We start from the raw sequence: 23835 nt of genomic DNA, 5'->3' as shown, positions 1-23835 counted from the left end.
CTTCCTGGGCCAGTGGGGGATGGGAGTGGGTGGGAGGGATGGGTCACAGTCTTTTGGTGGTGGGAATGGTGTTTATATACACTCCTAGTAAAATGTAGTCATATAAATCACTAGTTAATTAATACGAGAGGGGAAAATTAATTGTATGTCTCGAAGTTTTTCAAAACACAAACTGAATCTTTTCAATATATAGGCTGTGTAATTGATATGCAGACTCTCTCAAAAGCCTAGACCACGTAGATCAGAAGCAACCAATAGCACAGCTATATACAAGATACTGGATACTGTACAGCAAACCCTAACAAAAGGACTTTTCAAAGTTAACCCAATTACCAAATAATGTGATGATAACATTAACTATCGATTGTCTTTTTGAACCCTAAGACAGCGGGACTTCACATTTCTATAGTTAAGACTTAGTGTAAAGGAGGCATGTGTCTCCCTGAGTTTCAGAGAGGAGACCCTCCCCACAAGACAGATGTCTCTGACTATGCAATGCAGCTTGCCCATGTAAACCTCTTGCATTGTTTGGAGACCCTATGCCATGCCAAGTAGCTAACCATCCACAAACAAGTGCACTGCTGTCCAAACAGATGGACAAGGGAGATAGGCAGCCCCCTGGATGAACATGGCATGAATTAATGCAGAGAAGCCAAGGGTATTGGAAAGGAATGTTAGTCCATGCTGTACAGTTCCAACACAAGGAGGGTCAGTGAGGATGAGGTTTTGACTTGGAATCTGGAATCGAGAAGAAGATAAAGCATGAATTAGAGCGCAACGGGCAAATGTTTTAACAGGTGGGTGAAAGGCCTCCTAGAAGCTGAGAAGCTCTAGAGTGTTCAGGTCAACTTAGCAGGGAGAGTTAACGTCTTTAGCTGGGTGAGTGTTAAGAAACCACATCTGGTACAATCAGCAGTCATTCATTCAACCAGTCAACAAACATTTATTGAGCATCAAACAGGAGCCAGACACTGGTGGCACCAGACAGACTATCACCCAGGAAAAAGACTCATGGAGTTTTCTGTCCTGTAAACAAAAAATTATATCCTGTGATTTGTAACTTAGTTACAGTTCTACGTGTTATGATGGAGAAGCTCAGGGAGCTAAGATGATGTGTAATGTGGAAAGGTATCTCTGAGGAAGTGATATTAAGCTGAAATCTGAAGAATGTGAAAGCTGAAGTGGGAGCAAGGTGTGGTGGGCTTTAGAACATTCTTGACATAAGAATATCCATTTTCTAGTGTCTCTTTGAAGTGGCAGTTTAGCTGTTCAAACTCTTGAGAAGGGAATTTCATTCCCTCCAGAAGTAACACTTGGATTACTCTGTCAGTAAAATCTTTATTTTGAGTCCAAATGTGTCTTATTGAAGTTGCTGACCTTTGGTCTTATATCTGCTTCTTGGGACCTTGTAGATTAAGTCAGCTTTTTCTTATGGTAACAGTGGTCTTCATTCAAGCTTTTTCTTCTACAGAGAAGTTATCTTACTTCTCTGACTCTCAGATTATGTTTCCATTTATAATCAGGACTCATTAATAACATCTGCTTTATAGAGTTGATCTGAAGATTATATGAAAGACTCTATATAAAGTGCTTTACTCAGTGCCTGAAACTAGTTAGCCACATGCTCAATAAATATCAACTATTGTGATTATGATTATATAAAGCCCATTTTGCAGGGGTCCCCACCTGCTTATAGTGGGATGTGTTTATATGTGGGGAATTGAACCTGGGACCTGGGAATCTCAGGCATGAGAGTCTGTTTGCATAACCATTATGCTATCTTCCCCACTATAAAAGCCATTTTGTACATGTATTTATTGATATGTTAAACGCTCTCTAATTCTTGGGATTACAGTAAAAACATGGACTTTGGAATCAAAGAAACTTCAGTTCAAAGTATGGTTACAGTGTGTACTAGCTACAGGTAAGTGATCAGTTATTGGAAACATTGTAAAAATAGTGACATACAGGGCTGGCGAAATAGCTCACTTGGGGGAGTTGGGTGGTAGCACAGCGGGTTAAGCACACGCGGCGCAAAGCACAAGGACCGGCACAAGGATCATGGTTTGAGCCCCTGGCTCCCACCTGCAGGAGAGTGGTTTCACATGTGGTGAAGCAGGTCTGCAGGTGTCTATCTTTCTCTCCCCCTCTCTGTCTTCCCCTCCTCTCTCCATTGTCTTACCCAACAATGACGGCGTCAATAATAATAATAACTACAACAATAAAAAACAAGGGCAACAAAAGGGAAAATATATAAATAATAAATATTAAAAAAAAAAAAAAAGAAATAGCTCACTTGGACAGTGAGCTTTGGCGTGTGTGGAACCAGATTCCAACCTGGCCTCTACCACCTTGAAGAAACTTTGGTGTTGTGATCTCTTTCATTTTCTCTCTGCCTCTATTCTAAGATTCATTAACTAAAAATAATGACAACTTTATTAGCACTAATTTACATGAGTAGATGATGAAAGAGATAATTTAAATGAAGATTCTGGCCCCATAGCTTGCATTTGGTAATGAGAGTTCAGCCAATGTGTATTTCTTTTTTCCTCTGTGGTCCCATGGTGATTTGCTCTGTGCAGCTACTCATCTGTGTATTTATAATTCAATATTCACCTACATCCAAAAAAATTAAAAAAATAAGTCTAATACATAGTAGCTGATAAGTCCTTGTGAATGAATAGAATGAGCAAATGAATGAAAGTTGTCTTCTGACCTATTCTTTCCATATGGTTGCTGGTGATTCCTGGCTGAAAAGTGGAAGTTCAGTGTCTTGCAGATGACTGGCAGAAGACAGTTGTACAAAAGGGATTATGATTGAACGTCAACAAAGCAACGTTTTGTAAAGCCACACACTACAGTCTGATTACAGCAGAAGACCCAAGCAGGTACCGACACCATTTTCCCTGGGCCAGGATGCCAGCTCATGCCCTGAGGTACCTACCTATAATGAAAAGGCTACCACTTGTCTCACAGATTTGTTCTGAGGATTAATGAGCTAGTGTCCGAAGAGCCTTGGGAAGCCTTTGGAAGGGAATTAAGGGAAAATAAATTTTTATTGTCTTAATTTATTGGATAGAGATAGGCAGAAATTGAGATGGACAGGGGTGATAGAGAGGGAGAGAGACAGAGAGACACCTGCAGCCCTGCTTCACCACTTGTGAAGCTTTCCCCTTGCAGGTGGGGACTGGGGGTTTGAACCTGGGTCCTTGAGCACTGTAATGTGTGCACTCAATCAGGTGCACCACCACCCAGCCCAACAAGTCTCGTTCTACTACATTCTGTCACTGAGAAGAGTTCTGGAGAGATGAAACAAAAAAAGCTGTAATCAGACTGTAGTGTGTGGCTTTACAAAACATTGCTTTGTTGACATTCAATCATGATCCCTTTTGTACAACTGTCTTCTTAGGTCTCTGTCCCTCCTCTCCCTACCCCCCCCCAACATCCACCCCTTAATCACTACTCTAGAAATGTCTCAAAGACTCTTGAAGATAGTCTAGATCACTTGGGTATTTGCTTCAAATACAATTTCCTGGGCTCCAGCTTCAACACAACAAACTTGCTAAACTCCAGGAAGTACCATTTATATATAATACAATGTGAACGGTGCCCCCTGGTGTTGTTCAATGTAGCCACAGTGCTGACCTCAAATGACTGGAATGGGGATTTTTACATTTTTAGCAAGCTCTTCAAACACATTAGCATCAAGAACCCCAGTCAACATTAACAACAACAACAACAAAAAGTGTGACTGTTGTTTTCTTTATAGGTTGGAAGGGTAGCTGTAGGGGTGGGAGAACTTTGGAGAAGAAAAAACAAAGTTGAATAGTAATGAGCTCTTGACACTCTTGCTGGCAAATTGTGCAGATGCAGTCACATCTGCCATGTTGTCCCCTCAGGCTATTGCTAGTTCCCGGGAAAGGGAAAGTTGGGACATTCTGGGACATTCTCGGAGTGCCTGTTCCACCATGTTGTGCCCTCAGGGCATTGTCAGTTCCCCACAATAGTTGCAGTGCTTTGGTTACTCCTCCCCCTTCCCATTCTCACGAGAGTTATTATCCTACCCTGGAGTGCTATGGTTACTCCTCCCCCTTCCCATTCTCGCAAAAGCTACTCCCATAAAAGCCCTTCTTCTTCTGCACCTCTCTCTCTTGCCGGCCCTTCACTTCAGTGTTTAGACGCAGGGAAGGTTGCTGTGTGAGGCGGCCGTTTTTGCTACCGCCACGTGGCCCAACCTGCTTCTGTCTCACCCAACTCTGAGGTGCCAGTGCAAATAAAGATTTGTGTTTCCTCTTCGCTCCGGATCTCCTCTCTCTCTTCTCCACGGCGCAGCTCGACACACTCTCACCTCTTTTGAGTAATAATCAACTTATGTGGAAACAATAGCTCACACTTATTATTAAGCTTACTAATATCAAGGAAGGTGCTAGTTGCTATTTCATTTCTGTTATTAATATTTTGACCTACTTCTTTGGAATCTTTTATGTTACTCTAGATGTCCTGCTTCCCAATCTGAGATAGCTATTCACTTACTTTTGCTTTGAGTTTTCTAAAAATACGAGTATTGTTGGTTATTAAGTGAATTTGGTATCCAAATATAGCTTATGTGTGTGTGTATGTGTCCTAGGAGGATTCTTACTTTGGATGATAACTTGCATGAGGATGATAGATCTTTGTGAGGGATTCTTCAATGCCTAGATTTACTATTGGAAAGGCAGTACAGTATACACCAGATAACTTATATGTGACCCCTGGAAGCAGACACTACACTGAAGAAGCATTTGTCACAAATAATTGCAGCTGACAAAAAGAACTGGGAGAATATATGAATCATGACGTAAGAACGGTGAAGGGGAGACAGTTGAGTCCAGTTAGCAGCGACTGAACAAACTGGTCCTCAGGTGAGAAACTAATTTTTAAAAATATGTCTTATTTATTTATTTATTTATTTTTATTGTTGTTGTTATTGATGCCGTTGTTGTTGGATAGGACAGAGAGAAATGGAGAGAGGAGGGGAAGACAGAGAGGGGGAGAGAAAGATAGACACCTGCAGACCTGATTCATCACTTGTGAAGCGACTCCCCTGCAGGTGGGGAGCTGGGGGCTTGAACCGGGATCCTTAATGCAGGTCCTTGCGCTCTGCGCCACATACTTAACCCAGTGAGCTACCGCCCGACTCCTGAGAAACTAATTTTATGCCAAGAGAGGCAAATCTAAATAACATATCATCCTGGCTTGTATGCCAGTTTCTGTATTATGGGGGAGTTTTCTTTCCTTCTCTCATTTTATAATGTCCTTTCATTTAATATTTTTGTAAGAAATTACATCATCAATAGACATGAAACAGTTTGACTTCTGCAGTTTGTATGATCTGCTGTTGGGGGGATCTAAAACAAAGAGGCAACATATCAGTAATCAAAAATCAAAATGTGCTCTTAATGGGGCTCAGTGCAACTTGACAAGCTCATAAAAATATCAGACATCTGATGCCTTTGTTTCTGATTATCAAAATAAAAAAGAAGGCTCAGTTACAAAAAAAGACTTTCATGAAATGATGACGTATTCTCTTTTGCTGCAACGTGGATGGACCTAGAGGGAATCATGCTGAGTAAGATAAGCCGTTAGGAAATAAAGACCAATCGATCCCACTCACTAAAGGGCTCCGAGGAACAAAGCAAAAGTCAATACAGGGCAAACCCTCAATGGACTCTAGTCTACTGCTGTAGATTCAGGGAGGAAGTGGGAAGGGAGCATTACTAAAAGGGAGGTTGGCGAAGTAGTTAGTCATTTTCTTTTGCCTCCAGAGTTATCTGGAGCTGGGGCTTGGTGGTGGCACTACAAATCCACTGCTCCTGGCGGTCATTTTTTTTTTTTTTCCATTTTATTGGATAAGTCAGAGAGGAATTGAGAGAGGAAGGCAGAGAGAAAAATAGACACCTGCAGACCTGCGCCACAACTTGTGAAGTGACCCCCTGCAGGTTGGGCTCAAAAAAGATCCTTGGGCTGGTCCTTGCGCTTAGTACCATGTGCGCTTAACCTGGTGCACCACTGCCAGGCCCATGGAAGTAATACATTTTTATGGTGTGGTATGATGACGATTTGGCTGAGAGTGACTATACCGATTCCGCTTTTGGAAACATGTGGGAATGCACCTTGCAATAACAAAATTCCAGCAAATCAACATTTCCCCAGGGAAGTGATATTGGAGTTGGGGGGGGGGGAGGTGCTTTTATCTTGTGATCTCTTAAAGAAAAATGTCAAAGATCTCCTCTTTTCCAAGATCTTTACTGTTCATTCTGAAATAATTTGTTTTTTTTGTGGATTCTTGCCATTCTAAAAAACACATAAGGGAGTCGGTAGCGCAGCGGGTTAAGCACACGTGGTGCAAAGCACAAGGACCGGCGTAAGGATCCTGGTTCGAACCCCCACCAGCAGGGGAGTCACTTCACCTTCTGCAGTGGTCTTTCATCTCTTATTTTGCTAAGCATAATCATCTCCAGTCCCATCCATTTTATCCCAATGATAATAGTCACATTTTAAAAAGTAAAGTAAACTCTACCAGCAAGGAGTCACCTTACAGATGGTGAAGCAGGTTTGCAGGTGTCTTTCTCTGCCCATCTCTGTCTTCCCCTCCTCTCTCCATTTCTCTCTGTCCTATCCAACAACAACGACAGCAATAATAACAACAGTAATCACTACAACAATAAAACAACAAGGGCAACAAAAGGAAATAAATAAATATTTAAAAAAGTAAAGGAAAAGGTGAAAGTGGTTGTAATGATATTTTTACAATAGATAATATTTTATTATAATGTTATTATAATATATAGAGGACATGAAATAATATTTTTAGCACATATAGATAAGAGTCCATCTCAGGAGTTGAGCTGTAGTGCAGTGGGTTAAGCACAAGTGGCACAAAGCGCAAGGACTGGATTAAGGATTGTGGTTGGAGCCCCTGCTCACCACCTGTAGGAGAATCCCTTCACAGGCCATGAGGCAGGTCTGCAGGTGTTCCTTATTTATTTATTTATTTATTTATTTCCTTTTTATTTAATTCTTGTTGTAGCTATTATTGTTGGATAGAACAGAGAGAAATGGAGAGAGGAGGGGAAGACAGAGGGGGAGAGAAAGATACCTGCAGACCTGCTTCACCGTGAAGGGAACCCCCAGTAGGTAGGGAGCCGGGGGCTCCAACCGGGATCCTCACACCGGTCCTTGTGCTTTGCTACACGTGCGCTAACGGGCTGCGCTATCTCTGGACTCCTGGTGTCTCTCTTTCTTTTCCCCTCTGTCTTCCACTCCTCTCTCCATCCATTTCTCTCTGTCCTATCCAACAACGACATCAGTAACAACAACAACAGTGATAACTACAACAATAAAACAAGGGCAGCAAAAGGGAATAAATATTTTTTTAAATAAAAAAGCCCATCTCACGTTGTCCTCGCTGTGTTCTATAGCCACATGTGATGACTACCTACCGTAATGAGCGGCATATGAGTAGAATATACACAGAATTCCCTGGTAAGACCCATTTATTCAGGAATTTATTTACTTCTCTTTGTTTACATAGAGCTGGGAATCAAACTCTGGGCCTCACATGTGCAAGAAGGTACATTGTCTGCTGCCAAGCCAACTTCCCCAGTCTCTCAAGAATTCCTTTTTTAAAAAACAAACAAACAAACAAACAAAAAACAACCAGAAACCGGCCTACCATATTTGTTCTTACAGTTAGTCAAAAATTTCCCTTCTTCAGATGAGGGAAATTTCCAGTTCTTTCAACTATGACAGACTCAATTTGCTAGGATAAATTGGTGTGCAAATTTACTTTAGTTTCTTAGGGATTTTACATTGAGTAATTTATTAACAAACTTGAAATTTGCTCAATAAATGCCAGGTAAACAATAGTGTAAAGGATATCAACTTTTCAAAGTGTTAACTAACATTCTGAAGCACGGCGCTACAGTGTGTGTAAATTCAACTCAGTGCACAGTTTATTAGCATTGTCAATTTGCTGTTGTGATATTGTAATTTCATTTGAGAAGCATCTGGATATAAATTTTATAGGGATTTGAGAATTTTGTTCAATATTTTCGCATCTATGTTCATCAGAAATATTGGTCTGTAGTTTTCTTTTTTGGCTGTGTCCCGGTCTGCTTTTGTTATCAAAGTGTTACTGGCTTCATAGAAGCTGGCAGGGAGTATTCCAGTGTCTTCAATCTTCTGGAAGACTTTTAAAAGTAGAAGTATTCTTCTTTGAAGGTTTTGTAGAATTCATGTGTAAGACCTACTGGTCCAGAGCTTTTATTCTTGGGAAGGTTTTTGATAACTATTTCAATTTAATTAGCTGTGATGGGCCTGTTCATGTTATCTACTTCCTTTTTACTTAATTTTGGAAGTTGGTAGCTATCTAGGAAATTGTCCATTTCTTCCAGGTTCTCTAGCTTGGTGGCATATAGTTGTTCATAGAAGTCTCACATGATATGTTGAATTTCTGCAGTGTCTGTTGTGATATCTCCTCTTTCATTTATAATCCGATTTATTTGAGTCTTATCCCTTTTTTGTTTTGTGAGTCTGGCTAAAGGTTTGTTGATTTTGTTCACTCTTTCAAGGAACCAACATTTACTTTCGTTTATCTTTTGTATGATTTTCTTATTTTCAGTGTTATTGGTTTCTGCCCCGACTTTATTATTTCTGTCCTTCTGGTTGTTTTAGGGTTCCTTTGTTCTTCTTCTTCTAGATCTTTAAGATGTGCAATCAGACTGTTTATTTGTGTTTTTTTTTTGTTTCCTGATGTGTGCTTGTATGGCTATGAACTTCCCTCTCAGTACTGCCTTAGCTGTGTCACAAATATTTTGATAGCTTGTGTCTTCATTTTCACTGAACTCTTGAAACATTTTGATTTCTTCCTTGATTTCCTCTTTGACCCAGTAGTTGTTAAGTATTTCCACATTTTGGGACTATTATTAATCTTTTGTTGATTGTTAAGTGTTAGTTTAATTCCACTGTGGTCTATGAAGAGGCTTAGGATGATTTCAGTGCTCTTGAATTTGCTGATGCTGTCTTTGTGGCCTAACATATGGTCTATCCTTGAGAATGACCCATGTGGACTTGAGTAAAATGTGTATTCCAGTTTCTTGGGATGAATGACTCTGAAAATGTCCAAAAGTCCTAGTTTATCTGTCTCCTCATTTAGCTCCCTCATGTCTTTATTGATTTTCTGCCTGGATGATCTGTCAAGTTGAGAGAGTGGGGTGTTGAAGTCCCCTACTATGACTGTGTTGATGTTAATATATTGCTATAGCTCTTTCAGTAGATGTTTAATGTATTTAGATGCCTTCTCATTGGGTGCATAAATATTAATAATTGTTAAGTCCTCTTGATTGATTTATTCTCTGAGCATTAAGTAGTGTCCATCCCTATCTTTTTAAATTTTATTTATTTTAAAGTCTATCATGTCAGATATGAGAATAGCTGTTCTTGCCCTTTTTTGTGGGCCATTGGCTTGTATGATAGTTTTCCATCCTTTCAATTTGAGTCTGTGTTTGTCTTGTTGAATTAGGTGGGTTTCCTGTAGATAGCATATTGTTGGGTTGTGTTTTCTGATCCATCTTCCTACTCTGTGCCTTTTAATACATGAGTTCAGGCCATGGAAATTTATTGATATTAAAGATTGAAGATATTTTAATGCTATTCTTGTAGATTTTTAGAGTGTTCTGGTATATGGCCTATTTATGGTGGTCTGACTGTTTATAGGAGACCTTTCAAAACTTCTTTCAGGACAGGCTTGGTGATAGTTGATTCTTTCAACTGTTGCTTGTCTGAGAAGGTTTTGATGCCTCCATCTAATCTGAATGACAGTCTAACAGGATACAGTAGTCTTTGTTGAAAGCCTTTCTCATTGAGCACTTAATAGATATCTTGCCATTCTCTCCTGGCCTGTAGTGTTTGTGTGGAGAAGTCTTCTGCTAATCTTATGGATTTTCATCTGTAGGTGACTCTTTGTTTTTCTTTTTTTTTACACATATATATATTTATTTATTACCTTTTGTTCCCTTTGTTGTTTATTATTGTTGTAGTTATTGTTGTTGTTGTTATTGATGTCATCGTTGTTGGATAGGACAGAGAGAAATGGAGAGAGGAGGGGAAGACAGAGAGGGGTAGAGAAAGGCAGATATCTACAGACCTCCTTCACTGCTTGTAAAGCAACTCCTCTGCAGGTGGGGACCTGGGGGTTCGAACTAGGATCCTTACTCTGGTCCTTGTGCTTTGTGCCACGTGTGCTTTACCCGCTGTCCTACCTACCGCCTGACTCCCGATTCTTTGTTTTTCTCGTGCAACCTTCAGGATCTTTTCTTTCTTTTTTTTTTTTATTAGTAGATATTCTTTTTAAAAAATATTTATTTATTTATTCCCTTTCATTGCCCTTGTTGTTTTATTGTTGTGGTTATTGTTGTCATCATTGGTGGATAGGACAGAGAGAAATGGAGAGAGGAGGGAAGACAGAGGGGGGAGAGAAAGAAAGACACCAGCGGACCTGCTTCACCACCTGTGAAGCAACTCCCCTGCAGGTGGGCAGCCGGGGGCTCAAACCGGGATCCACCAGTCCTTGTGTTTTGTGCCACCTGCACTTAACCTGCTGCACTATAGCCTGACTCCCAGGATCCTTTCTTTATCCTTACTCCTGTACATTCTAAATATGATGTGTCTTGGTGTCTTTAAATCTGGGTTAATTTTTTTAGGGACCTTCTGGGCTTCTTGAACCTTTATGTCTTTGATGTTGTCTAGACTAGAGAAGTTCTCAGCTATTCTGTCCTCAAGAATGCTTTCTTCCCCTCCCTCTCTTTCTTCCTCTGTAAACCAGTAATGCATATATTATTTCTTTTGAAGTCACCCCATAGGTCTCTGTTGTTGTTTTCATTATCTCTTAATCTCTTTTTGAGATCTAATACTTCTTTTTTAGTTGTCTCTAATTCGTCCTCAATCTTGCTAATTCTGTCTTCAGCCTCATTAATTCTATTCTCTTTCCCCTCTATTATTTTCTGGAGTTCATCTATTTTGTTACCCTGTTCTGATTGTGTTTTAGCTTGTTCATCTAGTTGTGTTGTTAGCTCAGCTATTTCAGCTTTCAGCTCTCTAATAACCTTGAGATAATTAGTGTTTTTTTCTAGAGTCTCGTTTGTTGTTTCTGCATTTCTGATGACAATTATTTCAAACTCTTACTCCTGTTATTACTTCCTTAACTGGTGTTTGTATGTTGACGTCATTATTTTGTGCTTCAGCCCTTGGTTGGCTTTTAGCTGGACTCTTGTCCTGGTTCTTTTTTCCCGTATTTCTTCTTGTTGGCTTAACCATTTTATATAATATGTTATGAGATCCCTCTCTCAGTATTTCTCAAATTACTGATCACTCTTGCCTGGACTGACTTGTGTCTAAATTAGGTAAAGTGTTCACAGTTGTGGAAATTGACAGTTGTTTCAATAGTATTTCAGTCTGAGTTGGAGTACAGTGGCTGTTAAAACCTCTTTTGTTCTTTTTCTTCCCTGTAGGCTATGGGAGCCTGAGGGCTTTTAAACTATAAGTAGACTTATTAGCTTAATCACTGACTTGTGACCAAGAGATAAAGCAGGGTGGGGCAGAGATAATCCAGTGGTTATGCAAAGAGACTCTCACAGCCCCACTGCTAGGCCACCGAAATATAGATCTTCTCCTGAGTTTCCTCGTCAGTTCACTGTTCCCTGGTGTCAGCACAGGGCATCTCCCTCACTGCTCCTGATTCTGAGGGCAGTAGCAATGGAGACTCATAGTAGCATTTGGTGAGTCTTAGGGGAGTCCTCTTTTTGTTGGTGAAACAGACTGGAGGTGGCGTCTCAACTGGTAAACTGCCGGACTATACCAGCCACTTAATCTCTCCCTAGGCTCCTCTTTGTCCATGAGCCACATGTGTTTGTACTCACCCATGATTTGGTGGGTTCCTGAAGTCATTCTAGTCCTGTCTTGTTGCAGTCCCAGGTGTTCTCCTATGGTATTCCTAGTTGAGGAAAGGAGAAAAACACCTCTTTCTTTCTTTCTTTCTTTCTTTCTTTCTTTCTTTCTTTCTTTCTTTCTTCCTTCCTTCCTTCCTTCCTTCCTTTCTTTCTTTCTTTCTTTCTTTTTTAGGATTTTCAATCCCAGTTCTTCATCTTATTTGCAATATCACTAGTGCCTTGGCTTTCTGTCCTTGGTAGTGTGCTAGTTTAGTATTTCCTCAATATTCAACTGAGTATATTGACTATCTTTGAAGTTAGGAAGAAAGTTCAAGATTGAGATGTATCTTTCAAAGAACTGAAATGAAATTTACAATTGAGTGCCCTTAACCTCCACTGAAATGTCCCTGTTAGCAATGTAGTAATAGAGTTCTTTATACTTCAACTCTTACTTATTTTAGTCTTTATGTCTCTGCCCATTCATTTTATTTAGCTTCTGAGTTGACTTTTCAATGGACCATCTGAACTGTTTACCACACACTGAGCACTTTTCCTAGGCAGCTTCCCAAGAGGGGAATTCTCTCTTCTTGAATACATGATCCAAACTTATTTTTCTCTAGGTGTATCTTAAAATATCTTATTTGTGGGTGTTCTAAACTTTTATTTCTTACTTGTTTCCAGAACAGTTTCTTCTATAGGTGTGCTATTCATTGCCCTGGTGCTTGTGACAATGACAAAAAGGTAAAAATGACCTTAAATTCTTTGAGTTTATTTACTTTGATTCTGTTTTATTGCTGACTGTTTTTTCTGCCTGATGATGAGTGCAAAAAGGAGTAACATGGGGGGAGAAATGAAACCCAAACAAAATTCTAACAATTATTTCTGAAATATACTCAGCTACCATGTGATATGTACCTATTTAAAAATCACATTCGATAGGGATTGTATTATGAAGTAGAATGATATTAACTCTAGAGTGTTAAATGATTTAAAAAAGCAATGACAATATAGGAGGTAGATAAATTATGTATCTGTGTTAAAAAAGAGACAAAAGTACTAATATTAGTAATGGTTATTTCTAGATGGTAGAATTATCAGTATTTTCATTTTTTCTCTATATTTTCTTCAGTGACATGCGCCATCTTTTTAATAAACAAGTCCATATTATTTCCCTATAAAAGGCAATCTTGTTTGGTTATTGTCCAAATTAAATTTCCTAAAGGAATATACCATAGTTAAAATGCCTATTTTAAAGTAAATAAATAATAATAATAAAGTTTTCTTTCTCCTCCACTAGAGTTTTTGACAATTCTAGAACAGAAAGATGTGAGTTTGCCTGTTTGCTCCTCCAGTATCAAAAAATATTTTATTGGGGGCTGGGTGGAAGCACAAGGACCAGTGCAGGGGTCCCAGTTCGCCCTCTGCTCCCCACCTGCAGGGGGCGGGGAGGGTTGTCACTTCACCATTGGTAAATCAGGTCTGCAGGTGTCTTATCTTTCTCTCCCCCTTTCTGTCTTCCTCTCCTTTTCTGGCTTCTCTCTGTCCTGTCCAACAATAGCAGCAACAATGATAACAGCAGCCAAAAAATACAATGGAAAAAAGACAGCCACCAGGAGCAGTGGATTCGTAGTGTAGTCACTGAGCCCCAGTAGTAGCCCTGGAGGCCAAATACATGTAATTTATTGATTGATGTTTGAGATAGGAGGAGAGAAAGAGAACCAGAGTATCACTCTGGTACATGTGCTGCCACAGACTGAACTTGGATCTTGAGAGCTTGTTTGGAGGTTCTAGCAGGGGAGCACAGCTCCTCATATACCCTTCACCAAAGATGGACTGTCTCTATTCCGGGAAGGCTGTCCTCTTTGACCGAGCACACAGCTTCAGGAGGGACGCACATGGAGCGGTGAGGGAGGAAGGGGACACCCGTCTAGCCAGCCAGATCAGCCAGTCAACCCTGGTTATCAATGGGGTGACAGATTTCGCAGCCAGATAGTCCTTACATCCCAGACTGAACTTGAGACCTCATGCTTGAGAATCTAGTGTTTTATCCACGGCCTCACTTCCCAAACTACCCATTACTTGTTTCAACAAGTATTTTATTAAACACTTTTACTATATAGAGCTATGCTGGGAGTAGGAGGCAGATTTAGGTGAATTCTTATCCTGGTCATTGAGGCTGTAATAGCTGGATGTGAACTGAACGAGACAAAATAAAACCAAAGTTATATGGAGCTTTCCATTTCTGTACCAACTTAGGTGCGGATCATGTGATATATGCCAAATCAGATTTTTAATTGGGAAAATATAGTTCATATAGGTTATTGTACCAATAGCTAGCCATTCATTAAGTATGTGCTATGCTGTACACCAGTGGTACTCAAAATGTACTTGTTGGCTCCCTGATACACTTGAGCTTTTTCTTTTCCCCATAAAGTTTACAATTCTACAAAATCAATTTTAATAACAGCAAGATGTTACTTGTTCCCTCCCCCATGAAAAATTTGTCCCCAGAAATTGTGCTGACATTTGCACTGATTATATGAAAGCCACAGGTGGGTAAAAAGCTATTACTACTGTCTCATTGCTGTGCATTCACAAGAAAGTTAATATCAGTTTCACTTAAGAAAGTTGATGAAACCATGGGTTGTCAGAAAAGCCACCTTTTTTTTTTTTTTTTAGGAGTACTGTGCTCAGCTCTGGCTTATGTTGGTGCTGGGAATTGAACCAGGATGCTCAGAACCGTAGGTGTGAAAATCATTTGCATAACCATTATGCTGTTTCCCTGTCCCCCAAATATTTAATATCTGTGCTTAACCCAGGTGTGCCACCGCTTGGCCCCCAACCCCTAAATATTTATTGTTTCAAGTCTAGACCTTGAGTCTAGAATACCTGCTCAGTATTCTTTGGCAAAATGAAAAAAACAAATAAAGCATTTCTAATGCAAACAGAGGCATGATATTGTCTTGAGGAAAAATGCTTGTGTGAGTGAGTAGCCACTTTTTCACAGGACTCCATTTTTATTTGAAAGAACAACTGACAGACAAGCTACATTTTTCAAATATGAATACTTGGCAGTCGTGTTATCAAAAATGAGTGAAGTGAGCCTGTCAGTTCAAGGAAAAACAACTGACAGTATATGTTGCCAATGATGAAATTTCAACTTTCATGTGAAAATTAAATTTTGGGAGATTTGTGTCTTGCTCTGTGAATCTGTCATCTTCCCTACACTCAAAGACACTTGTAGTGAGATTGTGGTGAGACTAGTGAGTGTGATTGTTTTCATATTGTGTCATGAAGTACATAAACATAATTCAGTGAATTGATACTCAGGAAAGGACCAATGCATGGCACCAGAAAATCACATGTGAATAAAAGAACCAAGTCCAATATACACCAGAGTGTTTTATTAAAATTTTTAAATTATCTTTATTTATTTATTGGATAGGGACAGCCAGAAATCAAGAGGAAAGGGGTGGGGGATAAGGAGGAACATAGAGAGACACCTGCAGCACTGCTTCACCACTCATGAAGCTTTTCCCCTTCAGGTGGGGACTGGGGACTCGAACCTGCTGCATAGTATTCCACCGTGTATATATACCACAGCTTTCTCGGCCACTCATCTGCTGTTGGGCACCTGGGTTGCTTCCAGGTTTTAGCTATTATGAATTGTGCTGCTATGAACATAGGTGTACACATATCTTTTTGGTTGGGTGTTATGGAGTCCTTGGGGGTATATCCCCAGGAGAGGAATTACTGGGTCATATGGAAGGTCCATGTCTAGCCTTGTGAGAGTTCTCCAGACTGCTCTCCACAGAGGCTGGACCAGTTTACATTCCCACCAGCAGTGCAGAAGGGTTCCTCTGTCCTCACAGCCTCTCCAGCATTTGTTGCTGCTGTCCTTTTTGATGTATGCCATTCTCACAGGAGTGAGGTGGTATCTCAATGTTGTCTTTATTTGCATTTCTCTGACAATCAGAGACCTGGAGCAATTTTTCATGTGTTTGTCAGCCTTTTGGATCTCTTCTGTACTGAATGTTCTGTTCATATCCTCTGCCCAGTTTTGGATAGAGTCATTTGCTTTTCTGTTGCTAATTTCATTCAGATTTAAATATTCAAGGGCCTTGGGGGTCTTTGATCCCCCAGTCTAGGGCAAGTTTCATGTCCTTTTATTTCATGTCTTGGTGGAAGTGTTAACAGCACGCCAGCTGGATAGTAGTACTATTTGTATGTATAGTAGTAGCACTATATGTCATATAGTATACGAGAAGTATAGGAGCAGTAGTAGTAGTAGTGGTGTAGTAGTAATAATAGTACTACTAGTAGTAATAGTAGTAGTGGCAGTAGTAATAGTAGTGGTATTAATAGTAGTGGTAGTAGTAATAGTGGTAGTAATAGTATTATTAGTGGTAGCATTATTATTAGTAGTAATAGTAGTAGTGATAGTAGTAGTAATAATAGTAGTGTAGTAGTGGTAGTAGCAGTAATAGTAGTAATAGTAGTAGTGATAGTAGTAGTGATAGTAGTAGTAGTGATGGTAGTAATAATAGTAGTAGTGGTAGTAGTAGTAGTAGTGGTAGCAGTAATAGTAGTAGTGGTGGTAGTAATAATAGTAGTAGTGGTAGTAGTAATAGTAGTAGTGGTAGTAGTAGTAGTAGTGGTAGCAGTAATAGTAGTAGTGGTGGTAGTAATAATAGTAGTAGTGGTAGTAGTAATAGTAGTAGTGGTAGTAGTAGTGATAGTAGTAATAATAGTAGTAATAGTAGTAGTGGTAGCAGTAATAGTAGTAGTGGTAGCAGTAGTAGTAGTAGTGATAGTAGTAATAATAGTAGTAGTGGTAGTAGTAATAGTAGTAGGGTAGTAGTAATAGTAGTAGTGGTACTAGTAGTGGTAGTAGTAGTGGTAGTAGTAGTGGTAGTAATAGTGGTAGTGGTAGTAGTAGTAGTAGTGATAGTGGTAACAACAGCACCCGCAGAAGCCACAGTATTAGTAATAGTGGTAGTAGTTATAATATATAATATATGCATTTCATAGTAGCTATTCATATGTCTACCAGGCTTTCCTCACTATTCAAAGAATATTTCAAGACTTCTTCCCTATTATTTAATGTTAATAACATTTCCAACTCCCTCAAATAGCCTACAAATCATACCAAATAAGAATGTTCTGAGTCATCATAAGCTCTCTGGTAGGCCTGTCCAGGACCTTGTCCTCACTCACTAAATAGCAGCAATGGTAGGGACTGACCCAGTTTCCAAAGGGAGGCTGGGTCAGGCTACTCTGCCACTTGAGGAAGACGGGTCCTGAAATGAGTGCAGCCTAGAATATTCCCAGCTGTGACCATGGAATGTGAGCTCAGACTGACAGGGACTCAGAGGTCACACAGGCTCCTGTGCTAAATGTGAATAGATATGGGTCCTGGGTCAGACTGATGGAGTAAACGGTTAATTGTATTTATATTTTTTTTTCAAGTTTGGGAGCTACTCTCTGCCTTAATACAGCTTTCTAGCCCTGTTCTCAAATCTGACTACATCTTCCCAGAGAATATTCTTAATCTACCATGTTAAAATCAAGCTCAAGCAAAAATTACTAGTCATGGTTCCTTGGGAAAACGCCTAAAATAGAATTCCTAGCTTCTTACTACCCTAAAATCCCTATTCTCACCTGCTCTATTCTCACTTTCTAGTTCCTGGTTATTAAGCACTTTGTTCTGCTTCATATCTTACAGCCTTGCTGCCAAATTACAGATGTTATGTTTCTATCTTGAACTCCCGAGGCCCATGACCTCACCAGTATGTCCCAGAACCTCACCTCTCCAGAGTCTTGCTCCACTAGAGAAAGAGAAACAGGCTGGGGGTAGGGATCAACCCGCCAACACCCATGTCCAGCAGAGAAGCAATTATACAAACCAGAACTTCCACTTCTGCACCCTAAAAAGTGTTTTGGTCCATACTCCCAGAGAGGGGAGAAGTGTCAGGACTATGGGAAAAAAACATATATTTATAGAAATAATTGTCAACCCATACCTGTGACCTTACCTTGGGAGAACCACTGCAGTTTCCTGTGAGGGAATAGGGACACAGAACTCTGGTGGTGGGAACAATGTGGAATGTTACCTGCTATCTTGTAATTTTGCAAACCAGTATTAACTCAATAATAAAAAGAAAGGAAGAAAGAAAGAAAGAAAGAAAAAAGAGAGGAAGAAAGAGAGGAAAAAGAAAGAAAAAAGAGAGAAAGAGAGGAAAAAGAAAGAAGGAAGGAAGGAAAGAAAGAAAGAAAGAAAGAAAGAAAGAAAGCTGATTTTGTCTGTATCAGAATATCAAGAGAAATCGCTACATTAACAGCAACTGTTGCCAAGAACTTTTCCAAGCAGTTTACATTTAAAGACCAGAAGTCTGGCAATTCTATTGGGAAGAAATAAAACTAAATCATCTACAGACTAGGTAAATAAGATGAAGAACCATAAACGTATCATATTTTAAACGTCTTAGTCATTCCTCAGCTTTCTAGAAAAAACAAATAGAAGAATTTGGCTCTGTTTGAGTTCAGAAATTACTAGAATTAGTGTTAAAATCATGTGATTATTTATTTATTTATTTATTTATTTATTTTTTATTTTTTTTATCATGTGATTTTTTTTCAAAGCCACAGGCATTGAAATATTGAATTACAGCTTTCCAGTGCATGTGAATATGCATTTTTAATAGTATTCATAAGAATATAAGACAGAGAGCACAGCTAAATTTCTCTACAGCCTGCATGAAATATGAATAAAATTATAAATTTTAGGGAAAAGTTATTAACCTGGCTAAAGTGAATTTTATAGTATTTTTGTACTTTGAGATCTCCAACTTTTAAATTCTAGCTCAAACTAATCACTCATTTCCCAGAATTAGGGGTATTTTCTCTGTACTATCAGTTTAGCAGTGAAATATTCTGAGTCTTCTCCTGTATTTTTCCTTTTTCATAATTGAATTGTGTTTCCCAGAATTAGGGGTATTTTCTCTGTACTATCAGTTTAGCAGTAAAATATTCTGAGTCTTCTCCTGTATTTTTCCTTTTTCATAATTGAATTGTGTTTCCCAGAATTAGGGGTATTTTCTCTGTACTATCAGTTTAGCAGTGAAATATTCTGAGTCTTCTCCTGTATTTTTCCTTTTTCATAATTGAATTGTGATGATAAAGAACAAATGTAACTAGTATTTATATAGAAACTTGGACTGTGAATATTTTGTTGGATTAGTTACTTATAAAACAGTTCATAAAAACCCATTTTAAATCAAGCCCCCATGCTCAAAGTTATTCTTCTCAACAGTCTTATTTTCATTCATGTTATCAATGTCTTGAGATTTGCTGCATTTGTATCTGTTCAACTTAGAATTCCTGTCATGTGCTGAAATTTATTTAAGAGAACTATGTTTTTCCCCCTCCAGTTGAAGCCATAAACAGGAAGAATAAAGATGATTTACAGTGAGTCTTAATTTAAGTAGCATATATTTTCCTTACATGAAGGTTCTTTTTTGCAGTTAAAGGTCTCCTTTTAATCAGTAGACATGTATTGAATGTTTTCTATGGGCTAGAATAGGTCGGTTGAGGTACAGAGTGAAGTCAGAACAGTGTTGGTAAAGCTAAGAGATGGCCTGGTGTAGGGGGAGCTTTATAAATGATTGGCTGAATCTTAATGTGTCTTGAAAGCAGTGGCAGATAAGGAACTGAAAAGACAGGGAGGGCTTGTGAGAGGACTGAGTTTGTGAGAAGTAAAGAACTCATCCAGTTGCCACCAATCACTTGGATGCAGTTAGACCTTGAGGTAACATTTTATTGCTGTGTGTGGGTATAAGGATAGAGAGGGAACTGAGGAATTGTTCTCCTTGGAAAAATTCAGCCTAATGGTCTGATATCAAAGCATTTATCCAATTCACTATGGGTTCTACCAAAGATTTAGTATAAAGTTGTGTGTGTGGCGAGTGGGGGGGGGGGTCAAGAATTATGTTATCTTTTGATTTGACAATCTATCAGATAAAACCAGTGTGACTGTCACACAATTCTTTGGGTAATATAACAACATTTCCTACATGGAACAAACTTCATGAAAGAGAATACTTAGGAAAAAAAAACTTCGTTGACCAGGAAGACGGTACAGTGGTAGAATGTCACTTTATAACTAACTATAGGCTTTCAAGCTGGGGAGACAGCAAAATGGTTCTGCAAAAATCTTTCATGCCTGAGACTCTAAGGTCCTAGGTTTAACCCCCAGTACTACAATAAACCAAAGATGAACAGTACTCCAATTTCTCTCTTTCATCAAAAAATAAAATATTAAAAAAAACATAGACTTTAGTTGTGATCCTTGGCCTCATATAATGAAGACATACATTTCAAAAATTAAATAAAAACCTTTAAATTATAATAAGTAACATTTATCAGTGCCACCTTTGATGCCAGGGACTTTTAAATATTACTCTTGTTAGTATTATTTCCAGTATACATTTACTGACTGTTTACTGTGTGTCAGGCACTGCTCTGAGAGTTTTTTTACATGTATGAACTCATTTAATTCTAGCGACCCTTTTAGGCAGGTTGTATTATTTCCTTCATTTTATATGTGTTCAATCCAAGGCACTGAAAAGGTCAGTTAAATTAATCAAGGTCATACAGCAATTAAGAAGCAGAGCAGAGATCTGATGTCACGGAATTACTGAGAGCCTGCTATGTTTAGTAAATAAGGAATGCAGATAAAGTGCTGACTAAGTTCCTATCACTCAGTACCACCCATTTTGCTTCCCTAGGTCCTTCCTTTCCCTTAATGAAAAATAATTACTTTTTAACTTATTGGGGTAACCCTGCTTTTTCTCTTTCTCCTCATCATTCTTAGGACATTTGCTATAGGTACTTAAATATCCTGATCTATAACAGAAAAGAAACACATTTTAAATATTTTATTTATTTGAAAAATTTTAATATTTATTTTTCCTTTTCTTGTTGCCCTTTTTCTAAATTGTTGTTGTAGTTATTGTTGTTGTTGTTACTGGTGTCATCATTGTTGGATAGGACAGAGAGAAATGGAGAAAGGAGGGGAAGACAGAGAGGGGAGAGAAAGACAGACCCCTGCAGACCTGCTTCACAGCGGGAGATGGAACCAGGATCCTTATGAAGGTCCTTCCACTTCACGCCATGTGCGATTAAGCTGCTGTGCTACTGCCCAACTCCCTTATTTACTTTATTTTAATGACAGAGAGAGACAGATGGAGGGAGGGGGGAGGGAGTGTAAGAGACTAGAGCACTACTCAGCTCTGGCTTATGGCAGGGCTGGGGATTGAACCTGGGCCCTTGCCCCGGCCTGCGGGGTTATCAATGGAAACCTAGGGTAGGGGGCGAGAGAATGGAAAGGACAAAGGACAACGAGAGCAAGGCAGGAGGTCTGATCAAGCTCTGAAAATTTTATTTTGCAGCCGCAATATATGCACAATGAGGAAGTTCTGCTAAAGTAGTGGGGGAGGGAGGTGGGTGAGCGACTTTCTAAACAGCTAGATGGTCATCTCAGTTCCAATGGTCGGAATGTCCTCTTACCGGCTATATGAGAGACTTAGCTAAGGCCTTGGCTCCCGGCAGGCCCTCCTGAGCCTCAGGCATGAAAGTCTTTTTGTATAACCATTATGCAGTGCCCCCAGCCCAACTTACTTTTTCTGTGATGAATAAATACTTCAGTTACTTACACCTTAAGTAGTGTATAAATAATTAGATGTAACCTTATAGAATTTTTTCTCCTTTCTTTTTTTTTTAAACAGAGACAGGAAGAGAGAGAGAGAGAGACAGAGAGAAAGAGAGAGAGAGAGAGAGGAACCACCTTACTGAAGCTTCCTTCAGTGAAGTGGGGGCCTGGTTTCAAACTAGGTCACACACATGGCAAAGCAACACACTAGCCTAGTATTTTGCCAGTCCATAACTTTTTAGCAGTTTATAATAGGCCCTAGGTGATGGGAAGAGGAAGGAAAGAAACAAAGCATTTGTTGGAAACCATATGTAGAACATAGATAATTGAAACACAGTGAGGAAAAAAAAAAAAAAGCAGTAGTCAGTCTGTCTCTAAGATTTTGTGAGAACTATGTTGGTTCTCATTAGAGGCTAGGGGCACAGGACTTGGGTGGCAGATACAGTGTGGAACTATACTCCGTAACCTTACAAATTTGTAATCCACTATTATATCACTAATAAAAAAGGGTTTTCTTTTCTTTTCTTTCTTTCTTTCTTTCTTTGTTTTTTTTTTTTTTTTAAAGGAAAACCATTTAGTTGTTGATTACTGGACTGGAAATAGAAACTTTATGTTTGGGGTTGCTTTTATTCTTTACAACCCCTGCAAAATATTGGAATACCAGGCTTTTTTTGTGGGTAGGACATCTGTGGCTGCCAAGATCACTCAATCAGCTTCCTTGTTCTGAAGGGCCAAGCCTCTCTGTGATGTCTATGATGTTGCTGTCCTCCGCATAGTCATAAGAACAGCGTCTTTGGAGTATTTGACCCGAGGAAGTTTCCAGATTGGGAGTTTGAAATAAGAAAGAGATAATGCTAAATAATTCATGAAGGCTGGATTTTCCTGGCACAACTTGCTCTTTAATGCCAAACAACTTCCTGAACAACACAGCTGTTTCCTCCTGAGCCCTTGCTGCCTAAGTTAAGCAGCATTTGCCTGCATGCTAATCCTTAGATTATGCATTGCTTAATCAAATTGGCCATAATTAGGTTGAGTTTACAAGTTGTCATTCCAGGGCTAATTATTGTCTTCAAGAGGCAGAAAGCAAAGAATCAGCATCAGTCTTTGCTATCTCATAACCCTGGGACAACATATATCGCCTGTGCTGAGTGACAGTGGGGTCTCAGCAAGATGCTTGGTTCTGATTTAATTCTTGCAGGTGAGTGACCTGAGGGCATACGGTAACATTGGGATGACCCTGGCCCTTGATTTAAAAGAAACTTCTCATCTTTGCTTCGTTGGCTTGACTTCCTATTTGAGACAAAAGCAATGACTTTGGTATCATCTGCATCCTGCTAAGCATAACATCGATGCTTTAAAGGTTAATACACACAGTGTTTAAATGTCTTCATTTATATTGTCTTTGTATATGAAGAGCTTTTGTCATTTTAGATACAAAGCCTCTGACATGTGAAGCAGGGTACTGGGACTTGTGGAGCTTAGGCAAATTCAGTGATGGGGGACTGTGTCATTAACACTGTAGTCCTAGAACCTTTCACAGAGTAGTGAGTAAATAGCTATTGTTGAGTCTTTTCTATCCTCCTCCTTCTTTTTTTTTTTTTTTTTTAAAATTAATTTAATTATTATTGGCTAGAGACAGAAATTGAGGGGAAAGGGAGAGATAGAGAAGGAGGGAGACAGAGAGGCACCTGCAACTTGTGAAACTTTCCCCCTGCAGGTGGGGACCAGGGACTTGAACCAGGGTCCTTGTGCACTGAAGTGTAGGTACTTAACCAGGTGTGCTACCTTCTTTCTTCACCGAAGGTAGAAAATCAATTCCTGGGAGTTGGGCAGTAGCACAGTGGGTTAAACGCACATGGCGCGATGCACAAGGACAGGTAAGGATTCTGGTTCAATCCCCTCGCTCCCCACCTGCGGGGGGAGGGGGGTCAGTTCACAGGCAGTGAAGCAGGTCTGCAGGTGTCTGTCTTTCTCTCCCCCTCTCTGTCTTCCCCTCCTCTCTCCATTTCTCTTTGTCCTATCCAACAACGACGACAACAATAATAACTACAACAATAAAACAAGGGCAACAAAAGGGAATAAATAAATACATATCAAAAAATCAATTCCTCCCTTTAATAGTGGGGCAGTCCATATCAACACTAGTTTATAGTGAAGTCC

At 39.4% G+C, this 23835-nt stretch overlaps 1 long non-coding RNA gene across 1 annotated transcript in view; it reads left to right on the top strand.

The window, feature by feature from the left end:
- The first annotated feature begins 302 nt into the window (after positions 1-302).
- LOC132542952 (uncharacterized) overlaps positions 303-23835 on the top strand; it is a 27026-nt gene continuing 3493 nt past the window's right edge. Inside the window, exons 1-2 of the long non-coding RNA XR_009553921.1 lie at positions 303-879; positions 12648-12707. This is a non-coding gene — a long non-coding RNA (uncharacterized LOC132542952). The remainder of the gene's footprint in view (positions 880-12647; positions 12708-23835) is intronic.

The sequence above is a fragment of the Erinaceus europaeus genome, chromosome 13 (assembly GCF_950295315.1).
Source record: "Erinaceus europaeus chromosome 13, mEriEur2.1, whole genome shotgun sequence".
In the NCBI taxonomy this organism is placed as follows: Eukaryota; Metazoa; Chordata; class Mammalia; order Eulipotyphla; family Erinaceidae; genus Erinaceus; species Erinaceus europaeus.
Note: the sequence above shows the minus strand (reverse complement) of the source record. Positions and strands in the feature narration are given on the sequence as shown.